Raw genomic sequence first — 25653 nt, 5'->3', positions numbered from 1 at the left:
ACAGAGATGCAGAGAAAAATGCAAGAGCAATGGGATGAGATGCAGAGAAAAATGCAAGAGCAGTGGGATGAAGTCCGGAGGGAGATCACAGATGTCAGGAAGGAGATCACAGAAGTGAAACAACACCTGGAAGGATTTATAAGCAGAATGGATAAGATGCAAGAGGCCATTGAAGGAATAGAAGCCAGAGAACAGGAACGTATAGAAGCTGACATAGAGAGAGATAAAAGGATCTCGAGGAATGAAACAATATTAAGAGAACTATGTGACCAATACAAAAGGAATAATATTCGTATTATAGGGGTACCAGAAGAAGAAGAAAGAGGAAAAGGGATAGAAAGTCTCTTTGAAGAAATAATTGCTGAAAACTTCCCCAAACTGGGGGAGGAAATAATCGAACAGACCATGGAATTACACAGAACCCCCAACAGAAAGGATCCAAGGAGAACAACACCAAGACACATAGTAATTAAAATGGCAAGGATCAAGGACAAGGAAAGAGTTTTAAAGGCAGCTAGAGAGAAAAAGGTCACCTATAAAGGAAAACCCATCAGGCTAACATCAGACTTCTCGACAGAAACCCTACAGGCCAGAAGAGAATGGCATGATATACTTAATGCAATGAAACAGAAGGGCCTTGAACCAAGGATACTGTATCCAGCACGACTATCATTTAAATATGATGGCGGGATTAAACAATTCCCAGACAAGCAAAAGCTGAGGGAATTTGCTTCCCACAAACCACCTCTACAGGGCATCCTACAGGGACTGCTCTAAATGGGAGCACCCCTAAAAAGAGCACAGAACAAAACACACAACATATGAAGAATGGAGGAGGAGGGATAAGAAGGGAGAGAAGAAAAGAATCTCCAGACAGTGTATATAACAGCTCAATAAGGGAGCTAAGTTAGGCAGTAAGATACTAAAGAAGCTAACCTTGAACCTTTGGTAACCACGAATCTAAAGCCTGCAATGGCAATAAGTACATATCTCTCAATAGTCACCCTAAATGTAAATGGACTTAATGCACCAATCAAAAGACACAGAGTAACAGAATGGATAAAAAAGCAAGACCCATCTATATGCTGCTTACAAGAAACTCACCTTAAACCCAAAGATAAGCATAGACTAAAAGTCAAGGGATGGAAAAACATACTTCAGGCAAACAACAGTGAGAAGAAAGCAGGGGTTGCAGTACTAATATCAGACAAAATAGACTTCAAAACAAAGAAAGTAACAAGAGATAAAGAAGGACACTACATAATGATAAAGGGCTCAGTCCAACAAGAGGATATAACCATTCTAAATATATATGCACCCAATACAGGAGCACCAGCATATGTGAAGCAAATACTAACAGAACTAAAGAGGGAAATAGACTGCAATGCATTCATTTTAGGAGACTTCAACACACCACTCTACCCGAAGGATAGATCCACCGGGCAGAAAATAAGTAAGGACACAGAGGCACTGAACAACACCCTTGAACAGATGGACCTAATAGACATCTATAGAACTCTACATCCAAAAGCAACAGGATATACATTCTTCTCAAGTGCACATGGAACATTCTCCAGAATAGACCACATACTAGCTCACAAAAAGAGCCTCAGTAAACTCCAAAATATTGAAGTTCTACCAACCAATTTTTCAGACCACAAAGGTATAAAAGTAGAAATAAATTCGACAAAGAAAACAAAAAGGCTCACAAACACATGGAGGCTTAACAACATGCTACTAAATAATCAATGGATCAATGAACAAATCAAAATAGAGATCAAGGAATATATAGAAACAAATGACAACAACAACACTAAGCCCCAACTTCTGTGGGACACAGCGAAAGCAGTCTTAAGAGGAAAGTATATAGCAATCCAGGCACACTTGAAGAAGGAAGAACAATCCCAAATGAATAGTCTAACATCACAATTATCAAAACTGGAAAAAGAAGAACAAATGAGGCCTAAAGTCAGCAGAAGGAGGGACATAGTAAAGATCAGAGAAGAAATAAACAAAATAGAGAAGAATAAAACAATAGCAAAAATCAACGAAACCAAGAGCTGGTTCTTTGAGAAAATAAACAAAATAGATAAGCCTCTAGCCCAACTTATTAAGAGAAAAAGAGAATCAACACAAATCAACATAATCAGAAATGAGAATGGAAAAATCACGACAGACTCCACAGAAATACAAAGAATTATTAAAGACTACTTTGAAAACCTATATGCCAACAAGCTGGAAAACCTAGAAGAAATGGACAACTTCCTAGAGAAATACAACCTCCCAAGACTGACCAAGGAAGAAACACAAAAGTTAAACAAACCAATTACGAGCAAAGAAATTGAAACGGTAATCAAAAAACTACCCAAGAACAAAACCCCGGGGCCGGACGGATTTACCTCGGAATTTTATCAGACACACAGAGAAGACATAATACCCATTCTCCTCAAAGTGTTCCACAAAATAGAAGAAGAGGGAATACTCCCAAACTCATTCTATGAAGCCAACATCACCCTAATACCAAAACCAGGCAAAGACCCCACCAAAAAAGAAAATTACAGACCAATATCCCTGATGAATGTAGATGCAAAAATACTCAATAAAATATTAGCAAACAGAATTCAACAGTATATCAAAAGGATCATACACCATGACCAAGTGGGGTTCATCCCAGGGATGCAAGGATGGTACAACATTCGAAAATCCATCAACATCATCCACCACATCAACAAAAAGAAAGACAAAAACCACATGATCATCTCCATAGATGCTGAAAAAGCATTTGACAAAATTCAACATCCATTCATGATAAAAACTCTCAGCAAAATGGGAATAGAGGGCAAGTACCTCAACATAATAAAGGCCATATATGAAAAACCCACAGCCAGCATTATACTGAACAGCGAGAAGCTGAAAGCATTTCCTCTGAGATCGGGAACCAGACAGGGATGTCCACTCTCCCCACTGTTATTTAACATAGTACTGGAGTTCCTAGCCACGGCAATCAGACAAAACAAAGAAATACAAGGAATCCAGATTGGTAAAGAAGAAGTTAAACTGTCACTATTTGCAGATGATATGATACTGTACATAAAAAACCCTAAAGACTCCACTCCAAAACTACTAGAACTGATATCGGAATACAGCAAAGTTGCAGGATACAAAATTAACACACAGAAATCTGTAGCTTTCCTATAAACTAACAATGAATCAATAGAAAGAGAAATCAGGAAAACAATTCCATTCACCATTGCATCAAAAAGAATAAAATACCTAGGAATAAACCTAACCAAAGAAGTGAAAGACTTATACTCTGAAAACTACAAGTCACTCTTAAGAGAAATTAAAGGGGACACTAATAAACGGAAACTCATCCCATGCTCATGGCTAGGAAGAATTAATATCGTTAAAATGGCCATCCTGCCCAAAGCAATATACAGATTTGATGCAATCCCTCTCAAATTACCAGCAACATTCTTCAATGAATTGGAACAAATAATTCAAAAATTCATATGGAAACACCAAAGACCCCGAATAGCCAAAGCAATCCTGAAAAAGAAGAATAAAGTAGGGGGGATCTCACTCCCCAACTTCAAGCTCTACTACAAAGCCACAGTAATCAAGACAATTTGGTACTGGCACAAGAACAGAGCCATAGACCAGTGGAACAGATTAGAGACTCCAGACATTAACCCAAACATATATGGTCAATTAATATTTGATAAAGGAGCCATGGACATACAATGGCAAAATGACAGTCTCTTCAACAGATGGTGCTGGCAAAAGTGGACAGCTACATGTAGGAGAATGAAACTGGACCATTGTCTAACCCCATATACAAAGGTAAACTCAAAATGGATCAAAGACCTAAATGTAAGTCATGAAACCATTAAACTCTTGGAAAAACACATAGGCAAAAACCTCTTAGACATAAACATGAGTGACCTCTTCTTGAACATATCTTCCCGGGCAAGGAAAACAACAGCAAAAATGAGCAAGTGGGACTACATTAAGCTGAAAAGCTTCTGTACAGTGAAAGACACCATCAATAGAACAAAAAGGAACCCTACAGTATGGGAGAATATATTTGAAAATGACACATCCGATAAAGGCTTGACGTCAAGAATATATAAAGAGCTCACACGCCTCAACAAATAAAAAACAAATAACCCAATTAAAAAATGGGCAGAGGAACTGAACAGACAGTTCTCTAAAAAAGAAATACAGATGGCCAACAGACACATGAAAAGATGCTCCACATCGCTAATTATCAGAGAAATGCAAATTAAAACTACAATGAGGTATCACCTCACACCAGTAAGGATAGCTGCCATCCAAAAGACAAACAACAACAAATGTTGGCGAGGCTGTGGAGAAAGGGGAACCCTCCTACACTGGTGGTGGGAATGTAAATTAGTTCAACCATTGTGGAAAGCAGTATGGAGATTCATCAAAATGCTCAAAACAGACCTACCAGTTGACCCAGGAATTCCACTCCTAGGAATTTACCCTAAGAACGCAGCAATCAAGTTTGAGAAAGACAGATGCACTCCTATGTTTATCGCAGCACTATTTACAATAGCCAAGAATTGGAAGCAACCTAAATGTCCATCGGTAGATGAATGGATAAAGAAGATGTGGTACATATACACAATGGAATACTACTCAGCCATAAGAAGTGGAAAAATCCAACCATTTGCAGCAACATGGATGGAGCTGGAGAGTATTATGCTCAGCGAAATAAGCCAAGCGGAGAAAGAGAAATACCAAATGATTTCACTCATCTGAGGAGTATAGGAACAAAGGAAAAACTGAAGGAACAAAACAGCAGTGGAATTACAGAACCCAAAAATGGACTAACAGGTACCAAAGAGAAAGGAACTGGGGAGGATGGGTGGGCAGGGAGGGATAAGGGGCGGGAAGAAGAAGGGAGGTATTAAGATTAGCATGCATGGGGGGGAGGGAGAAAGGGGAGGGTGGGCTGCACAACACAGAGAGGACAAGTAGTGACTCTACAACATTTTGCTAAGCTGATGGACAGTAACCATAATGTGGTTGTTAGGGGGGACCTGATATAGGGGAGAGCATATTCTTCATGTAAGTATAGATTAAAAATTAAAAAAAAAAAAAAAAGAAAGAAAGAAAGAAAAGGGGGATTACTCCTTGATAGGATAAAACTATTGGTAAATCAAAGATCAACGCATGCTTTAAATATCCTTAATGTTGATCACTTAAAGGGTGTCAGATGATCAGCTATGGAGGTACTCTTTTCTGATAATATTCCTTTCTCTTAATAAAAAAAAAAAAAAAGCAGTTACTGTGTGCTGACCTCCAATGAGTTCTGCACAGTGGTATAGAGGGCATGTCAAAGTGTGGGCAAAGGGTCTGTTTGTTTCTATGCAGAAGATCAAGGCCTAGCTTGGCTACCCAGAAAATGAACTAAGATACGATATGAGGAGGAGCTTCCGGCATCAGCACTCTCTGGAGGACTTGTGCCGGGGGATGATCATCAAAAAGCGTCCACAGGGATCTGGACGATGCTGCGGTTGTGGCTGCATCCAGCCCACCGTCTCCTGGACTTGCCATAGGAATGAGGAGGGAGATGTCTAGGCTGGCATGTGCATACAGTGAGACAACGAATTTGACCGGATCTGTACTGTTGGAACTCAACCAGGAGTTGGGAGGGGTGCAAGGTGTAGCACTCCAAAATCTTATGACTATAGACTATCTACGGTTAAAAGAACATATGGGATGTGAACAGATCCCAGAAATGGGCTGCTTTAATTTGTCTGATTTCTCTCAGACTGTTCAAGTACAGGTGGACAATATCCATCATATCATAGACAAATTTTCACAAATGCCTAGGGTGTCTAAATGGTTTTCTTGGCTTCACTGGAGATGGATGGTAATTATAGATTTGCTTTGTTTATGTCACCGTATTCCTATTATGTTAATATGTGTGTGCAAATTAGTTAGTAGTTTAAAACCTATACATACTTAAGGTACTCTACAAGAAGATAAGTCAAAGAAATAATCAATCCTCCCATGTTTCCTTCCATATGCTACATCTGTAGCTTTTCTTCTTTCTTCCTAATTACAACCCTCAAATAGAATTCGTGCCTCATATCGAATTTACCGAGTATCATAATTCCTCCAGGTGGTAAAGATACCTCGAGACAAGTGCTGGGCATAGAAGCCACAGGGCATAAATCTGCAAAGAAGTAAAAAGCTAACCTTTTCAAACAATATGGCTTCTCTCTCACTTACCAACTTTACATTTCCCTGTATGGCCCCGGAGGAAGATGACTGGTTAACCAGAGACGGGTAAGATTCCTCAAGGGAGGAACAACCTAAGACAGGCACAGTCGCAGGGGGGCCATCAGGTGAGAATTTGGCGATCAACAGAGGTGAGGCTCAGAACCTCACCCCCCCTGTTTTGAGAGAAATCTTCTGCATCCGTGGATGTTTTGCTGCCCTTGTCTAGCCTGGATTAATACTTAGTCCATAGGCACACACCTGATCATCTGATCATCTACATTTGCCCTCTTACAGCACTAAACTATGTTTTCTACCTTTATCTTGCATCTACCTACGACTTCAGCATTTTATTAAAAATAAAAATAATAATAATAATAAAGGGAGAAATGTGGGATCAACATATAAATCAAGTACAAAAATCAAACGAATATTCATATTTGACCTGATTGTTTATAGGTCATAATGTGTGATCAAAACCGAAAGTTTCTGTGATGAATGCCCTTGTACTGTTCACCATGTAAGAATTTACTCACTATGTAAGAATTCGTTCACCATGTAAGAACTTGTTCGTTATGCTTCAGAAGATTGGAGACTGACGAGAATTAGACTTGAGATGGATTAATGATTGTGCATTGAGCATTGACCCCCCTATACTGAATTTTATTGTTGTTAACAACCATTTGATCAATAAATATGAGAGATGCTCTCTCAAAAAAAAAAAAAAAAGTTGTATCCCTTTCTTCACGTAAAAAGAAAAAACTGAAATGAAACATTCAATGGAAGAGAGAAAGCAAGCAAAAGGAAGGGGAAAGGGGATAGGCTGCTCCCATCTGGGCTGCACTCAGGCCTGCAACTCAAAGGTATAAAGGGAAAATGGGGAAGGACACAGAGAAGCTGGACACCTTCCAGGCGTTCCCACATGATACTGCCAAATAACTTTACTATTTTAAGTAATTATTATAATAGCTAATAATTACTGAATGTTTACTGTGTGCCAGGCTAAACTTACTATAGTTCTTATCATACTTAATCTTCACAATAATCCTACAAACCAGGTACCACTATTATTCCCATTTTGTACATAAGGAAACCAAAGCACAGAGGTTAACATACTTGCCCAAGGTCAGCCATACTGAGTACAATTTGGATTCAAGTCAAAGCAACCCTAACTCCAAGGCTCCTTCTCTCAATGTCTTAACCACCATGGTAAACTACCTGTGATATTAACTCAAGGAACACGGTGACATGCACATCATGCATAAATTTTTAGATAATCCATATTTCCACTGTTACACCAAAACCATGGTTAATGATTAATTATAATTAAAACACACAGTAATACTACTCCAGAACCTAAAGCCAACACTGTTGTGGGGAAAATGGAAGTTCCTATGGCCAGGATCCTCACCTGACACTTAACTACTTTATGTAACTGGCCTACTGCTAGGCTACGGCTTCCACACCCATAGGCAATAAGCCCCTATTGACGAGTCACTTTATAAAGAGCTCCACCCAGTGGTCGGGGCGAAGACAGAGACAGAGGTGGATTACAGACCTGCAGACTCCTGGGTGCAGACCTGAGTCTAGTGTTCGACCTGCCGCTGGGAGAGTAAAGCCGCGTATAAACCCTTTCACCCAAAGAACATTCTGTTGTCATTTCTCCATTTCACTGAATCCAGAGTGAACTTGCCCAGGGCTGAAACCCTCAGGCAGGACAACTGTATTCATACTTACAGTATGTATCTGCTAAACAAAACAAGACAACATAGAGCAAAATATCTTTGCTGGTACACCTGTGACCTAACTGTGTATCTGTGTATGCAGTACTATTTTCTTTTTCATTTCAGTCAAAATTAGCCCATCAAGCAGAATCCCATTACAATTCCATTACAATGTGTGGGTTCTACACAACTATTTGCACTACAGAATTGTTGCTTTGGTTGCAACTGCCACAAGTCCTTTGCCTTGCTAATTGGTTTCAGCCCCAGGCAAGTTGGCTATGGATTCAATGTGACCAAAGAAAATGACAGTAAAATGTTTTGGGGTGAAGGGTTTATGCCCAACTTTATTTCCACAGTGGCAGGTCAATCACTAAAATCGAGTCTGCATGCAGCCAGCCGGTCTCTGTCTCTGGGCTTCTGTCCTTGGCAATGCCACTACTCCAGCCTCTACTCTGCTGCAGCCTTGCAGCCCTGCCACCCTGTCACCCGGAGCACTGGGCAGAGCTCTTTACGTAGAGTCAATAGCAATGTATTGCCCACATGTGTGTAGTGAGTTAGTCAAACCAGGGCCAGGTGAGAATCCTGGCCACAGGAACTCCCATTTTAACCACATCCTTCAAATTAGATAAAGATAGTTCTGTACAGGAAAACATTTCACTATGGTTGTTCAAAAAATATTTCAGAGGTGTTGTGCTGTTTTTAAATACTAACAACCCAGAAGAACATTTCCTGATCTTCTAAACACAGGCATGACAAGCAGCCTGTCACGGAGAAGTACTACCTAGTTCAAAACTCAGAAAGTATCTTCATAAGCACTAAACAATTTCCCAACACACTATTGCTACTGGTAAGATTCTAACTCTTTTCTATTGTTCAAAACAACAAAAGCCACTTTTCAGAGAAGCCAACTGCAGATAAAGCACAACTTGTGAGAACTGCTTGTGGGCAATTCACACGTTACAGATCAAGGCCATGTGCTTTCCACACTACAATGACCACAGTAGTTTATTTACTGGATAAACTTAACCTGAGTCTAAAATAAGGGAAAAAGAAGTTGTCAGCAATTGAAAATCAAAATCAGGTGAGAAAAATTGACTGCAAGCTGACACAGAGTTGAAAGTAAAGATGATACAGTCACAGAGATACACAGTCTCATGTCTCTCACTTTAAATCAAAAGCTAGAAATTCCTCAACTTAATGAAGAAGCTATGTCGAAAGCCAAATCAGGCCAAAAACTAAGCCTCGTGTGCCAAACAGCCCTAAGTTCTGAATGCAAAGGAAAAGTTCTTGAAGGAAGTTATAAGTGTAACTCCAGTGAACACATGAATGAGGAAGCCAAACAGCCTTATTGCTGACTCTTTGTCAGAGGCTAATGCAGCTGGTGTCTTTATGCTGAAGCCAGTGCTCATTTACCATTCTGAAAAATCCTAGGGCCTTTAAGAATTAAGCTAAATCTCCTCTGCCTGTGCTAAGTGGAACAGCAAAGCCTGGATGACAGCACATCTGTTTACAACATGGGTTGCTGAGTATTTTAAGCCCACTGTTGAGACCTATTGCTCAGAAAAAAAGATTCCTTTCAGAATATTACTGCTCATTGACAGCAAACTGGTCACCCGAGAGCGCTGATGGAGATGTGCGGTGAGATTCATGTTGTTTTCATGCATGATAACACGATACCCATTCTGTAGCCCACGGATCCAGGAGCTGCTTCCATTTCCAAATCTTCCCACTGAAGACAAACATTTTGTAAGGCTACAGCTGTCAAAGATGGCGAGTCCTCTGATGGATCTGGGCAAAGTCAGTTGAAAACCTTCTGGAAAAGATTCATTCTAGAGCCATTCAGATGCCATTCAGAACATTCATGATTCATGAAAAGAGATCAAAACATCAACATTAACAGGAGTTTGGAAAAAGATGACTTCAACCCTCATACACGACTTTGAGGGGTTCCGGACTTGAGTGGAGTAGTTGCAGACATGGCAGAAATAGCAGGAGAACTAGAAGTGGAGCCTGGAGATGTGACTGAGTGGCTGCATCTCATGCTCAACCTTGAGAGGATGAGAAGCTCCTTCCTATGGAGGAGCAAGGACAGAGGTTCCTTGAGATGGAATCTGCTCCTGGATGGAAGAAGCTGTGAAGACTGTTGAAATGATAACAGAGGATTTAGAATATCAGTGGATAAAGCAGTGGCAGAGTTTGAGAGAACTGACTCTAACTTTGAAAATTCTACTGTGGGGAATCAAATGTAATCAAACAGTATCGCATGTTACAAAGAAATCTTTTATGAAAGGGAGAGTCCATCGATGCAGCAAACTTTACTGTTGTCTTTTTTTAAGAAACTGCCACCCCGCTGTTCAGTCAGCAGCCATGAACAGTGAAGCATGACCCTCCACCAGCCAAAAGACTGTGCTGGCTGACAGCTCAGATGATGGTTAATATTTTTTAGCAATATGTTTTTTTTTAGTCAAGGTATGTACAGTGTTTTTTTAGACATAATGCTATTACATATTTAACAGACTACAGTATAAATAAAACTTTTCTGTGCACTAGAAAACCAAAAAATTCATTTGACTCACTTTATTACAATATTCACTTTATTGCAGCAGTCTAGAATGGACCCCACAGTACCTCCGAGGTATGACTGTGTATAAAAAGAAGCCCAAATGATATTTTTAAATGTTTAATTACCCTTGTAATCAAAGACATATATATTTGAAACAAGATACAATGACATTTTCCATCTATAAATCAGCAAAGAATGGTAAAATTATAATGCATGGTGCCCACCAGGAAGAGGGGAACAATTCCCACACTCTGCTGCTGGGAATGAAAATTGGCACCTTCTGGAGCACCATTTGGCAGTAATAAAAGCCCTGAAATTGTGCCTTTACTTTGACCCTGTAAGTCCACTTCCAGAAATTAGTCTTAAGAAAAAGAAACAGGAATGAGAAAAAAGATTTAACTTCAAGAACGTTGACCCTAGAACAGTATGAAGTATAGCACTTAAAGAACAGTACATCTCTGTACTACGCTGGCAGCCTCAGCGTGGCAAGTACTCTTGTAATGTATTAGTAGGAAGGTAAACAGAAAAGTAATTTCCCATTTGTTAACATAAGTCTTTAAAATGTTCATATCTTATACTCAGCGATTTCAGTTTCTAGGAATGTTCCACGTAAAGATTTGTATTATAAAAATGTAATCACCACAGCATTCTTTATAATAGAAAAAAAATAAAGAATCAGATATCCAGGATTAGGAGCAAGATTAAATATAAAGTGTGATACATCCATGTTATTAATAGAACTGTCATGTCAGTAAGCTTTTCAATCATTTCAAATAAAATGGGAAAATGTTCATGATATAACGTTGAGTGGAAAAACACAGATTCCACTATATGAGGGAGGGGAGATGTAAAAAGTTTTTTTAAATAAAGTCTTTAGATGGATTTTGCTAAAATATCTTCCCAGAACAGGCAACTTGATGTGTTAAGTGCCTACGGTGTAAATTAATTCCCCTAAGGTTTCTGTTTCTCAAGAAAACACAATTTTAGTTTATGCTAGGAGACATAAAATTGGTATCATTAGTGTCCTAGGTCTCCCTAAATGAGATAGAAAACTGAGGCTCACTAGGCCTTATGTATGGCACCCTACTTCAACCTGCATGGGTGAATTCGACTCAAGACTCTGGTTTGCTCTCCCTTTCTCATTACTGTCTTTCTGGCTCAAGTCCCCAAAGGTCACAATTCCTTGTCCTTGACTCAAATGCTCCTTATCCTTTAACTCATAAATTAAAGGGTTGGACTAGATGACCTCAAAGATACTGTTAGATCCTCAGACTCCACTGACTTTACAATTGCCTTGCACAGAGAAAGCATGTACCTGTTTGCTTTTTGTGGGGAAATACTACCGATATGTCAACTCATGGCAGCAAGGCTATTCCCAAGACCTCCTTCTGCGTCAACTCCAAGATTTCAAGCAGAATGCTTCCTTTTAAGGTACCCTCTTTCATTGATCCATTAGTAATAGGGTCCTCATGGACTGTTTTCTCCAATCTAAGCCACAGTGCTTTTGTATTTTACAGCACTACTTAAAAAAATTAAGAAAAGAAGTCATGCTAGGAAAAGTAAGTCAAGGTCGGAAAAAAACACCCAGGACACAAACAGATTTTATCAGGCTGGAATATCTAAGTGGATGAAATTTAACATAGATAAAGGCAAAGTTCAGCACTTAAATACCAGAACTACAAAAAAATGATTCCATTCAACAACAGTACACACGCAGCACAGAGCTGTGATTTCAGTTGGCTATACTTTCAGTGGGCCAAGAATACATGACATACATTAAAAAAGGATAGCTTAGGGGGGAAAAAAAAGCTAGTACTTTGTTCTCCTGTTGTTGGTTTTTTTTAACAAAAATATAGTGCTGAGAAACAAAGGAGCAAAGGTTACTCTCTGCTCTGTAAAGCGACATTGTGTATTAAACCCAGTATGCTGTGCTGAGAGCCACACTTCAAGAGGGACAGTAAATGGAGGGCAGAGGACTAAGAAGTTGGTGAGGATGTTTGAAACTATCAAATAAGAAACATCTGACGGAAATGGGACTACTTAGCCAGTGGAATGGAAGACCTGGGAGAAGGATGGCCATCTCAATGGCTACGCAGCCCGAAAGTGAAATGAATGAGTGAAGCTGGCAGGCAGGTAGATGCCTTGGCAAAGTGAGGAATGTCGTTAATATCTAAGGGAGACTACTGCCTTCAGAAATGTGAACTCTGTATCATTTTAAGTCCTCTAATTTTTTCTCACAAAACGGCAGAAATGGAGATTTTTATGTGAAATCTCCCCATTCCTAAAAGTTGGTTCCCAGTCTAAGTTTGTGCATAAATTGGGCAGCCAAATGGGAAGTATGCATTCTTAATCCACGCACGCCAGTCTGCGGCTCGTGTCTTCGGCAAACATGATTGCTTTCTCCCAACATCTGAAGAACTGTCACAGACAACAGGAACAGACTTGTTCTATATGGCCCTAAAAGGTGACAATCATAGAGAGGGGCAAACTGCAGCTTGGTCAGGAAAAGCCCCCTAAAAACTAATCTACAAATTAGAATGGGCTGCTCAGGGCGGTTTACATCATTCTAAGTATTCAGAGGGGACAAGTCTGTAAGCATTACTGGCCAGTTCAAGAATTCTGCCACTTACTACAGCTGGATTTGGTCAAGTAAGTAAACCTCCTCAAGTCTAAATTTTATTTCCTGCCTTCCTTAACCCTCAAAAAAAAAGGGGGGTGGTGGGGGTGGAATACTGTGACATTTAGCCAACTCTCTCACAAAGTTACTTAGACAAAAAAAGACCAAAATATATGTGACACATAGTGGTTCTCCAGCATCTTACTACACTGATGGACAGTGACTGCATTGGGGTATGGGTGGTGGGGACTTGATAATATGGGTAAATGTAGTAACCATATTATTTCTTCATGTGAAACCTTCATAAGAGTGTGTATCAATCATACCTTAATTTAAAAAATGTGACAAAAAATATATATGAGAGTACTATCTGACAGCAAAAAGCTACTGATTTAAGACATTGTAATCCACCATAATGTTTATGTATGTCTTACACTTTTTATACAGGCTAAGGGCATATTCTCAATCTAACTTATTTTTGTATTCATCCCGCAAAGTATCAAATACTTGTTGAAAACACATTTAAGAGTAAGTTGGGGAAGAGGGTTAAGATGATGACAAGAATTAGATAGGATAACAGAGGGAACAGTCACCAAAGTAAACATCCAGGATGTTAATTATTAATATCCCAGACCAGTCTAAAAGGGATGGGGCACAAATGGAGGCATACACAAGTGATGACAGGTGTGTGAGGGGTGGTGCCCTAGGGCAGGCACTGACAAACGACAGTCAGCTGCCGTTTTGTAAATTAAGTCACATCGAGACATAGCTTTGCTCCCTGGCCATGGATTATATGTATGCATTATTGTATGCATGGATTGTACATATGTATTATGTATACGTTGCTTTCACTGTACAAGAGCAGAGCTGAACAGCTGCAGAGCCAAAAATAATTACTATTTGGCCCTTTACTGAAAAAGTTTGCCCACCTGTCTGTAACAGTACACTCAGGTGACAAAAGGCAGAAGTGGCTGAATGCTGAGACCCAGTTCCTCTTCATCCCCTAGGATTTTAACTGGTCATTTTGTTACATGTGAGCGATATCCTACACTAACATTATGACCTAAGAGTAAGGGAGGTAAATACGTTAATAAATGGGGTCTCCATATTCCTCTTACATACTCAAGATTACAAAATGTTTAATCCTGCTTCTCTTTCCAACTAGTGACATCACCAAAGACCTCTGGAAAATTCTAAGTGTACCGGGAGTGTGGGACTGGTTCCGGCAAGAAATGACCACATAGGTGAGCCTACCTCTGTACCTCTTGAGTCCTCAAATTCCTGTCTGCCTGAACCCCACTATTTTCACGGGACCTACAAACATGTGAAAAGCCCTTTCATTCCTCTTAGTTACCTATCATTACAGGTTTTCAAAACAGTCACCAAAACTTAAGAGGAAACAAAATAAAATGGAAATAAAGATGTTAACAGAAGTTTTCTGACATAAATTTAATATCCAGCAGAAAACAGTGCACAGTTTTAGCACTTTATAAAAGGTTCTTTTTCCTGGCCTCACTCTGAAGTAACTGTATGCAAAGACACTCAAATCCCTACGAACAGAAGATCTGAAGGAATCTTCCTTTCCTAATAACCTGACTTGACTTCTACTTCAGACAGTATTCCCAACGCTCCTCCAGGGGACTCCTTACCAGTCTCGCCTCAAATAGGGACCCCACCACACCCCCTGCTGCCACTGCCTCACTCCCGCACCCCTCTCCAATGACTTTTCACTCAACAGCTAGCCTGGTGCACTGAGGGGAAGGGCGCCTCCTTCTTCTAATCCCCACACATTCTTCTGATGGCTTCAAACCATCCTTTAAAGCTTCCCCTCATTCCCAGAAGCCCATTTTTCAGGATTAACCTTACCTCTGACTCATTTCTCTCTACCCTGTTCATTTCAAGTCTTCTTACTCATAGGTTAAAACTCTGAGACTTAATCATTAAGAAACTCCTACTACACACCAAACACTGAATGCTGGTTTTCCCTCCCTAGAAAAGTGAGGGGTAGAGGGTGAAGGTGCATATGCTTGTCAACCGTTTGGTTAGTAGGTACGACCCCTAAAAGCATCGCCCATAACTTCCGGTGTTAAATAAATAATGTTTTCAAGTATTCCTAAGATCCACCATTCTAATTCTCTTCCAGAAAGCATGTAAGCTAGTTTCTCTCATACTTCTGAGTACTTAAGACTTCTCGGGCTCCCCACAGGCAGAATGTCAGGAAATTCCCACAGGATAAAGTATTTTCAACACATCCAGTAACAGTTTAGGAAGATGGCTTTTCTTTTATCCTGAAATATTTAAGTCCCCCTGCTAAATAAGCGGTGGAGAAAGCCTGGCTTCACTCAAAACTATCCATGCTCCACAGGTTACTATCCCTATTATGTGGACACAGTTAAAACTGGACTCATGTTGAACAAAACAGGGGTAAATGCAGCCAGTCTGACTGCAATGGACTAAGATTTTTAACAACCAAAGAAAACATGAGGAGCCCAGCCTTCAAAAGTGAGTTCGAACAGGACACAGTGAGGAGAACTGCAAAAGATGACTCTTAAGCAAAGTACATAGAAAATAAACGGACATGTGCTGTTCTGCGTTTTCTCTTCTCTGGCCTCCAGAGGAGCTGAACCTAGAGCCCTTGAATGAATCCCTTAAAATGTTTGAAAAGGAAAGGAAAAAAAAGCCCAGGTTAGGGGGAGGAATCCACCAAATTCAAGTCTTTTGAGAACCACAGATACCTAAATAGGACCAGAATCACCGGCTGGACGGGGACCCGGGATCAACACCTTCTCTGCAGTCTGGCAGCCCTGCCTGATCTCCGAAGGGCTCGTACTGTCCCCGGCGGCGCGGTCGGGTCTCCGGGCTCAGATTTCAGTAGTGCGGACCGGCACCGGGCAGCCCCCACCCCCCCACGCCCAGGCAGCGCTAGGCCCTTCGCTAAGCGGACCCGGCCTGGGCGCAGGAGCCCCAGATGCAGGGAACGGCCGCACCTGGACCCTCGGACAGGAAGTGGCCATTCTTGCCCGTGGGCTTCATCCTGAAAGGCGGAGAGCCCGGTGAAAGAGCAAGAGGACGAGCAGCTGCAGGCGACTGTGTCCGAACGAGGGGCAAAGCCGATGGGCGGGGGGGGTGCACGGGGAGAATGCGAGGGGGGCACAGCGGGGCTGCCCCCTCGACAGAAGATGCTCGCCACAGCAGCTGGGCAAACTCAGGGCGCAAAGCAGGGGCGGAGGGCTTCAGGCAGCACGAGAGGCTGCACAGCTGAAGCCAGGGTAGAAGAAGGGGTGGGGATGGGGGCAAGGCAACCCAAACTGGGGCTCTAGGAGGCGCGTGGGGGTGGGGAGGTCGTGTTTGGACCCCACGGAGCCCCGGCACCCCCCTCGCCGGTGCTAAGGCCCGGAGGTCCTCTCCCGCCTCGCGACGTCTGGGAAGGCCTACGCCCAGGCTGCACGCCCCCGCCGCGCTGGCCGGCAGCCTCCCCGGGCTCCGCGGCCCCGGCACTGCCGGCCCCGGTACCGCCCGCCCGGTGCCCGGCGCTCGGGGCAAACCCCGGGATGCCTACCGCCGCCCCGGCCGCTCAGGGCTCCCGCCGCCGCCAGGAGTCCTACCGGCGTCCAGTTCAGGGACGAGCCGCCGCCGCCTGCGCGAAGCTCGGGGTCCCCGAAGCCGCTCTCGCCGCCTGCCGCCCGCCTTCCAGGCCGCGCCGGACCCTCCGCTCCCCCTGCCGGCGGGCAGCCATTTCCGACAAGCGACTGCGGAACTTGCCGAAGAGCGCGGGGCCGGAAATGGCCGAACCCGGGCTCGCGACGCCGGCGGGGCGGGGGCGCGCGCCGCCTTCACGAGCGCGCGCGGAGAGTCGCCGAGGCCTCGGGCCGCGCCGCCGGGCTCGCGGGGTCCGGGGGTGGCGGCGCGGGGGATTGTGGGAAGCGGGCGCCGTGGGCGCGGGCGGGCCGGGCCGCGGGAGGGGAGGGCGCGCCGGAGCCCACGCCCCGCGGCCGGCACGGCCCCTCTCCCCGCGGGAAGGCCTGCGTGCCGGGCGCGGAGGGAGCGCAGCGCTGCGGCGGCCCGCCCCCCAGGAGCCCGGGTCCCGAGCCGGCCCGGGGCAGGTCCCCGAGCAAACCCAGCCCCGAAGGAAAGGCCTTCCCAAATGAGCGACCCTTCTCCGGCCACGGTCTGGAGTTCTGGAACACTGTGAACACTGAACAAAGGAAAGGCCGGGCCGTGTGGATGCTTACGGGGAAAAAGCCCAAGGTTTTGCAGAAACAATAGCTTAATCCAGTCGTGTGGCAAGCTTAAATTAACCAAAACCAGGAGGAAAAAGGAGCACTGTCTGGAACGCCTAAGAGCGAACAGCCAGAAGTGCACATACCCTAGAATCCTAGGAGACGGGACCCTCTACTTCCACACTTGCGAAGTCAGGGCAAGACTTTTTGGATGACTGAAGCAATGGAGGTGGGCGAAGGAAGGCTACCCGTCCTGAAAGACACACTGATCATCATTTCTAACTTAGGAATGAGTTAAGCCCATTATTTAAAATTTATAAATGTAATATAAGATCGAATTTGCTTCAATATATATATATATATATTTTTCACGTTTGTAATCCCCAAACGGCAAAGTTCCACCTAACGAGGGAACCCGAAACACAGCAGGACCTAGGGAGCTGGGGAAGGCCAGGGGCTGGCTCCTGTCCCTGTGCTTGGGTGGTCCGGCGCTTTAGAGGAGCTGCAGCCCCCCGGGATGACTCCACAGCTGCCTGTCCCATCCATGCACCCTTCCTGGAGGAGCCCAGACCCGTGCTCTAGCTCTGAGACTGAGGAAACACTGAAGATTGATTAGTTTCCCACAGGGAACAGTTTGGGGTAAGAATTCCTGTTTGCAAAACAAAACTTTAAAAAACCTAGCAACCTATTTACCAGAGCGCACTCCTCTCTCCACACCCAGCCCTGCTTTTTCTGATCCTCCTTTTTCTCCTCTTTTCCTGACATCCTGCTCTCCTATCTCCTATTTTCCTTTCTTCCCCCAACTCACTCTTTCCTCCCCTATCGTAATAAGAATATTATTCCCAATAAATAATTTGTTACTATGAACAAACTTAAACATTCACAGACCCACCACCATTATATATGTACAAAAGCCTTTCTAACTTTTACCAATTATTGAGGGCAGTCAGAGAGGTGGAAGCAAATTTTTTAAAACTCAGAGGCATTCATGAAAATGGGGAAACCGTTGCCCAAATACTATTGTCGTCAGGTAGCTAGCTACATCTGGGGAGGTCTCCCCCTGCGCACTAGGTGAAATTTCAACCTGGACAGGGGAGAGTTCTTGACTCGGATCGAGAAAGAATTCTCAAACAAGTTCAGACGAGTGTAGGTAAGGAAGGAATTCATTAAAGCTAGAGTGGTGGTGAACGGCCACAGCTACGCAGGCAGTACAGCGCAAGGAAGAACAGAGAGGAAAGTTCAGTGAACTGCTCAGCATAGAGCAGATGCCGGGGTCACCCGGCATCCAGTGTCCGCCCAAATCTGCACAGTGTGGGAACTAAGCCCCCACCACCCCAGGATCTGGGAGCCACAAAGCACTGGATGGAGTGAGGCTACGTTCTGAGAACTTCCCAAAGCACAGAAAGGAGAGTTTCAGGCAGGCCACTGAAGAGCACGATCGTACAGCTGCAGAACCGTCCGGGTCACCTAGGTGACAGGAACTGGAAAAGCCCAAATTAGAGCTCCTAGTATCCCTTCCCTTCTTGTCTTAAGTAAGACAGAAAGAATGAAGACTTGTACTTAAGTCTAAAAAATTGAATAAAATAGCAAAGTAATAAACACGATTACCACTGGGAAAAGGGGTCTCTTATTAACCTCCCAAGAGGCTTGGAAGAGCACAGAGACAAAATGCAGTAAGTTGAGCAGCTAGAAGGCTTTATTCAAGGCAAAGCACACGCTCAAAGAAAGGGGGGTATGGGCAACCTCAGAGAGGAGGTACACTTAAAGGCTTAGGATTCATGTCTGTTAAGGATTTCAATGAGGCAAAGGGCCTGGGGAACGTAGGTTCCACACATGGTCTCATGATGTCTCTCTCCAGTGAGAGACATTATGTCACCGTCCATAGTCCTCTAAATATTCTGTAAGATAGACTTAATACAGGAATTTGTTGATCCTGTTCTTCTCCAAGATAGTGGTGACCTTCAAGCAGTGAGGACATACCACATAGGACTGCTTGCCCTGCCCTAAGATAGGGTCCGTTGTTGACTGATTAGCATAAAATATGTTAGGAATCTTACCTAATTCCCTGGTCTTTAAAATGGAATCTTAGCCTTAAGATGGAGTCCCCCCTGTTCCTATTATACTATTTATATCTTGGCATTTGTCATCATAGGCAGAAAAGTTACTCATGATGCTCATCACATGTCCCTACTCTACCTCACCATGAATAGCCTAAAGTTGTCTTTTTTTTAAAAAACAGTTCATTTTCTTGGCTCCCCTGCAGAAGTCTTGGCAGCGTGGGAGGAGACACATGGAATTCCAGAAGCAGTGGGAGAATTACCAGGTGTTGGTCCATGTCTACACTGACAAGAGAGGACCTGCAGATAGCTACTACCTGGAGAACGCACCAGAAATGTCTTCTCAACATCTGCGTGAAACAACACGTTTCTCCCCCTGACGTCACTTTATTTGATTCTAATGATAGTCAAGCTTTAGGAAGAAATACTCAAAAAACTTTGGTGCACCTCTGACATCCCTGGAGCCTTGGGCGCTGCTGACCAACCACCTCCTCCCTTGGATCCTGTGACCTGTCCTGTCCCATTTCTCCTCCTTCCTCTCCACAGTCCTAGCCCACCGTCCTCCTCCGGCTCCTGTTCCTTCTCCTGACTCCTAAGAGGTGTTCCCTGCAAAGACAGGACCTGGACTCTTCTTCCTCTCCACACTCTCTTCCTTGCCGATGTCAACCTGCACCCTTGCATCATCTCCAGCTCTCAGGTCCCTCCCTGCAGCACTCTGGTCCCTGTTCTCCCACTGCACCAGACATCGCATCATCAGCATCGTATTAGTACATATTTTATGAATGGCCAAGCAATAAGCTAAACCCTTTATAGACACGATCTCATTTTAATCCTTGCAGGGAAGTATCGGCGTATTGATAAGGCATGGAGACATAGAGGCAAAATAAATAAGTACAGATGGAACTCCAAGTCTTCCTAACTCCAAAGAAGTTTGTTCTTGATTAGAACAACCTGGTTGTCTCACTAGGACCTCAAGCTTAGTATGTCCCACTGAACTCATCTTTATCCCTTCCTGCTTTGCTCCCCTAAAATGTCCTTATTTATAATAGTGTTTGCATTATCTTACCTCACACAGAAACTCAAAACTTAGCACCATCTTTGACTTCTCTTTATTTGCACAGCAAGTTGATTTCAAAGACTTAAAGGCTTTTCCTCTAGGCTCTCCACCCTTCCTTCTCTACAGCCCCACACCTACTTCCCTGGTTCAAGTCCTTGTTACTCCTCTCCTGGACTGCTGCCTTAATACTGCAATTTCTGGCCAGGAAAATACAATCATGTTCATAGTAGCTCTCTTCAAGAAAGCAAGCCAAGGCCACAGGATATACAACAGAGCTAGTCCTCACTGATATCTCCATACTGTGACCTTTACGCTACTTACCGACTCTACTTTGCATTTTGAAATGTAATCAGAATTGTTTGACACTGTTATTTAACAGACATCTATATAAAGCTTTATCTGCTTTAAGGAAGCAAAGAAGAGCAGAAACCCATGTGCCTTTAGTAGCAAACAGCAGTCACCTATGGGTCTTCTCTCTGGAGCACAGCCAGAGAGATTCAGTAGGGCCACTCTCTTTCCTCCTGCTCCAAATTTTAAATTCCCAAAAAAGAGACACGATTGGTCTGGCCTGGGTCCCATATCTTCCCCTCAATCAGTCTGCTTTGGCTAAGCAGCAGGTCAGCCTGTCTAGATGCAGCCGTTGGCACCTCTCCTGTGAGTAGGGCTTGTTCCCAGAAAAGGAGGAGGCATATGCTATTCCTTTGTTTATTCATTCCCCCTGTCAGCAAATAGTTGAGCACCTCTCAAAATAAAGGCAAGATTCTTTCATGTATGCAAAATGTTTAAAACATGACCCTGCCCTCATACCATGGAAGTCAGGAAATAAAAAGATAAGATGTCACCAGATAAAAAGCATAATAATATTCACCCATAAGTCACCATCAATTCAATTATAGGTGATGGAAGGTCACTCACCACACCCTGTATAAGCGTCTGGTGGCCAAAGTAATCAGTAGCAATGTGTGCATGTTCAACAAAACAAGGTCACGGCAGCTCCACTAGGAAAAGACAATAACAGAAAACCACCCAAATGTCCATCAGCGGTAGACCAGGTAAACAAAGTGGGCCTATTCACACAACGGAAGACTTCACAGCAAGGGGATGAATGCTCTACAGATACACACAATAGTAATGAATCTCACACACACTTAAGCAAATGAAGCCAGATACAAAATAGTATGTAGGGTATGATGTCATTTATATAAAGTATAAAAGACAAAAGTAATCTATGCTTAAGGAGTAGATACTAGAGGGAAGTAAAAGGGGCTCCAAGGGTACAGGGGAGGCTCTGTTTCTTCATCTGGGCGCTGGTTACACAGGTCTGTGCAGTTTGTCAAAATCCATCAAGCTGGACACTTAACCACATGTGTCCTCTTCTACATGTATATTATCCTTCAAGAAAAAGTTTTTAAAGGTGAATCACTGATGGTCAAAGCAAAGGGCCTTTAGTCACCCTTGAACAGTGTCACTATGGTTATCCTAGAGTTGCCAATTATTGCCTCCCCTCCCTCACCATTACACCACCTTCTCGGGGACCCTCCGCCGCCATCTTACTGCCTGGCCTCATCCCCTCCAGTCCCCAGATGACTGGACTTCCTCTCACCTGGAACCGTGGGAGCAGGATGCTGAGAAGCTGAGTCACATAAGGGAGATTGCTTCATCAAAGAAGTTGGGCAGATCTGGGGGAGAGAATTTCTGGTGGGATGCACAGTGATAAGCCCAGAGAGCTGGTCTACAGAAAACAGAGCCAACAAGCAGAAGGAGGCAAACAGACCCAGGGGAGACGGAGAGAGAAGCCTCATAGGCTGCTCACTTCCCAGTTCTGGGACCCATGCATCCCAGTTGTCCTGGGCTGTCCTTCAGATTATGCAGGTAGCCTTACTATTGAAAAAATGAGAAAACCTTACTTCTTTCAGCCAGTGTGAATAGCTTTCTGTTTGTCGCAGGTGTTAGCTCACTTACCCTCCTGCCAACTGTGCATAAAATGTACCCTTAGGGTCCCCATTCCTCAGATGAGAAAACTGAAGCCCAGAGAGGTTAAATAACTTGCCTAAATTGCACAGCTGGTAAGTGGCAGCATTTGGACCCAAGCAGTCTGACTCCAGAGCCTGAAATCTTAACAATTACACGACACTACAGCACAAGAGAAATGCTGAAAATGGTAATGTGATTTGTGTGTTGCATTAATGGGCTTACCTGAGGCATCTGATTCTGTTAAATGAGTTGAAATGGAGAAATGATACAAAAGATTAAGAGATTGGCTGTCTAAAGAAGTTAGTAAGCATTTCCTTCTTTCACAAGGTGATTATCATTTGAGTTGTAGGTGTTAGAGAAATGTAAAATGCATTTATCGTGACAAATTAAACAAGATTGTGTTGTTAGCCAGGAAATTATTTTACAGATTTCAGCAAAATACTCTCTTAGGGGTCCCCACTGATTACTTATTTTTCCCAAAAGGTTATATCCAGATGGGGGTTTTAGTCCTGTGAAAGGAGAAATTGATGATAAAAGTTACTTCAAGTCTGAGCGAAGGAGGTGCCAGCGGTCACTTTCCCCAGGTACAGCTACCCAACCCACAGTCCACTCAGCAAGGCCTCTAGATCAATCACAACCAAGTCATTGGTGACCCCCAGCAAACTTCAAAAGGCATGATCCAGGAATTATCAGTGAGTTTAAGTCAGATAAGAACTTGTTCTTTCTGTACTGCTTTGATCTTAAAAGTGCTGACAGCCACTATTCAAGATCTTTTCTATATATAAATGATGGAGCAATGTTGTGGCTTGTAATTGGAACAATGCATGACAATTTCTAGATTGCTGTTCTGAGGTTACTCTTCCCTTTGGTTCATCAATGCCAAAAAGACAAAAGGCCATCCTGAGGCTCCACAGATAGTGCTCATTAGCTTGCTAAATGGCTCACTCTGCAAGTCCTGTCTTTGATGTTATCTTTTAAAAGGGGCTGTTTTTTTATGTGGCAAAAGGTGGGACAGTTTGGGTGGCTTGCAGATGATTTGCAGTAAGAGCACTGAGTTAACATCAGCTCCAAACCATGTACATATTATTGTCCAAAAAAGGATTAGTCAACTCATTATCTCGTGTCATAATACTACCTTGCACGTGACTGTGAAAAATAAAATTTGTACTAGTTTCACATCAAGAAGCTTAGCCTGATTCAACTCTGCAGTCTACACAAGACACATAATCTGTAATGACCAACATTCTAAAAAAACTAGCTATTGCCCCTAAAATATCTGCATCTAAGGTCCCATCTTCCTTCAAGAGCCCTCTTCCCTCTGAGTTTTCAATTCTGTTCCTACCGTAACAGCACAGCTCTGCAAAGGCAGTCACATCTGACCATCAGCAGATACCAAAATGCCATCAAAACTTCCTAAACTTGCTCCTGGAAGTTTAAATGATGATACATTTGTTCCCGTAGGCAAATATACAGGCACCTAACTTCCACCCTAAATTATGCCAGTGAGTTGCAAAAATATGCTCAGTTAGGCACAACATGCCACAACATGATATGGCTGACTCTTTGAAGAACTAAGCATAATGAGAGCTATAACCAAAAAGAAGAAAAATTAGGCAGAGTATTGAAGGCTGAGATCCAATGTCACATTTGAATGCAGCTCTAGGAATCCAGGATTGTCCTAACACCATAAAAAATGTAATCTCCATATACAAAAAATTGCTCACTATTACTTAAAAATGTCTCATATAAACAAGGCTGTAAAATCAAAACTGAAAGAGCAATTTCCAAAGGCAATAAATATAATTTGTTAATAACATATGGATTTTATGTATTTTTTAAAAGCACAGTAGTTTCTACTGACCACATTTTCAAAAGAAAAATGTATATAGGTTTTAAAACAATTCATGAAGGTTTGCAACAAGATTTTATTGAAGAGAAAGTTTCTCTGTGTTTTTCTAAATATTGCTCAAGACTAATTCTCAACCTAAATGATGAGAGCAGGATTCTAGAGGGACCCAGTCCATCCCAGAACAAAATAATCCTTGATTCTTTTCTCAACCCAAGCCTCAGCCTTGCAAATACCATGCAACACATCAAACATGGAACCAAAGGAAAATGTGAGCACATTTCTACAAGTTCATCAACTCTTGAGGCCAAAACTAACAACCCACAGCTCATCTCTAATGGATAGTGTTGGAAATTTCATCCTCTCATAAAAAGGGACACAGTAATTACATTGGGTAGATTATGAAGAAAAGTTTACCTATAAAGTGAAGTCATTTAGAAAAAGGATGGTTGACATAAATTATGCAAGTAATCCACAAAGAAGTCAACTCTATGTGAAATATCCTAAATATAAAAATACTTTAAAAATTCAAATGCCACTCTGCATTTGTATTACTTTTATGTACATTTAACTATGCTGCAATGATGCTCAATATTTTCCTTTTATATTTCATATTTAATCAGCTTAAATTATAAACATCTAAATATAGGAACACACATAAATAGTGCAAAAAAGGTCACAAAAACTCATAAATATTTGCCAGTTCTGTGGCTTCCTTCCAGCTCATGAGCATAATTTTATAAAACTGCCATCTTTATATATCAACCATTTTCATTTTCTTCTTTTTTCACTTACTTTGAATGGACTATTATGTGTTTCTGCATGATTCTCACAGTCATCTCTAAAGGTGCTAGAACCTTCCGTGGCTGTTTCAGTGGTTCCTGCATGACAGTCGTGGACAAAGAGAGGATAAATTTTTCATCAGTCCACAGAGAAAAACAAAGGCAAGTTAGAGTTTTAATAAAGCTAAATTTTATTAAATTGAAAGGATTGTCCTTCACTGTGAGATTATGTCCTTCCCCCTTGTGTGAAAATGTGTTTTTATGAATTGATAGGGATGGCAAAGGGCATCTTTTTATCTTCCTCATGTGACAAAATACTGAAATGTACCTATTTTGTACCCCCTTACCAATGATTTTTTTATTTTACTGGTCCATTAAATCCAAAAGTCCACTGACTACGAGTCTGTGTAACTACCCTCCTTCAAGGCATTTCAAAGTATGAGTCTACACAGAAACACACACTCAAAAAATGTTTTTGGAAGGACTTCCATGGTAACCAGCCTCCAAAATGTCCCTAGTGATCCCAGTCCCCAGTATTCACACCCGTGTCTAGTCCCC

At 42.6% G+C, this 25653-nt stretch overlaps 1 protein-coding gene across 6 annotated transcripts in view; it reads right to left on the bottom strand.

The window, feature by feature from the left end:
- EXTL3 (exostosin like glycosyltransferase 3) overlaps positions 1–25653 on the bottom strand; it is a 107768-nt gene that overhangs the window by 47415 nt on the left and 34700 nt on the right. For 3 of the 6 annotated variants that reach the window (XM_073232757.1, XM_073232760.1, XM_073232758.1), the window contains exon 2: positions 25109–25194. The exons of 1 other annotated variant lie outside the window; for it this stretch is intronic. The gene's annotated coding sequence lies outside the window, so the exon portion shown is untranslated. Of the gene's footprint in view, positions 1–16718; positions 16919–25108; positions 25195–25653 lie in introns of those variants that run through there. 2 more of the 6 variants (XM_073232755.1, XM_073232756.1) reach the window with 2 other exon arrangements.

The sequence above is a fragment of the Manis javanica genome, chromosome 3 (assembly GCF_040802235.1).
Source record: "Manis javanica isolate MJ-LG chromosome 3, MJ_LKY, whole genome shotgun sequence".
In the NCBI taxonomy this organism is placed as follows: Eukaryota; Metazoa; Chordata; class Mammalia; order Pholidota; family Manidae; genus Manis; species Manis javanica.
The sequence above is the reverse complement of the archived record's forward strand: the minus strand, read 5'-3'. Positions and strand labels throughout refer to the sequence as shown.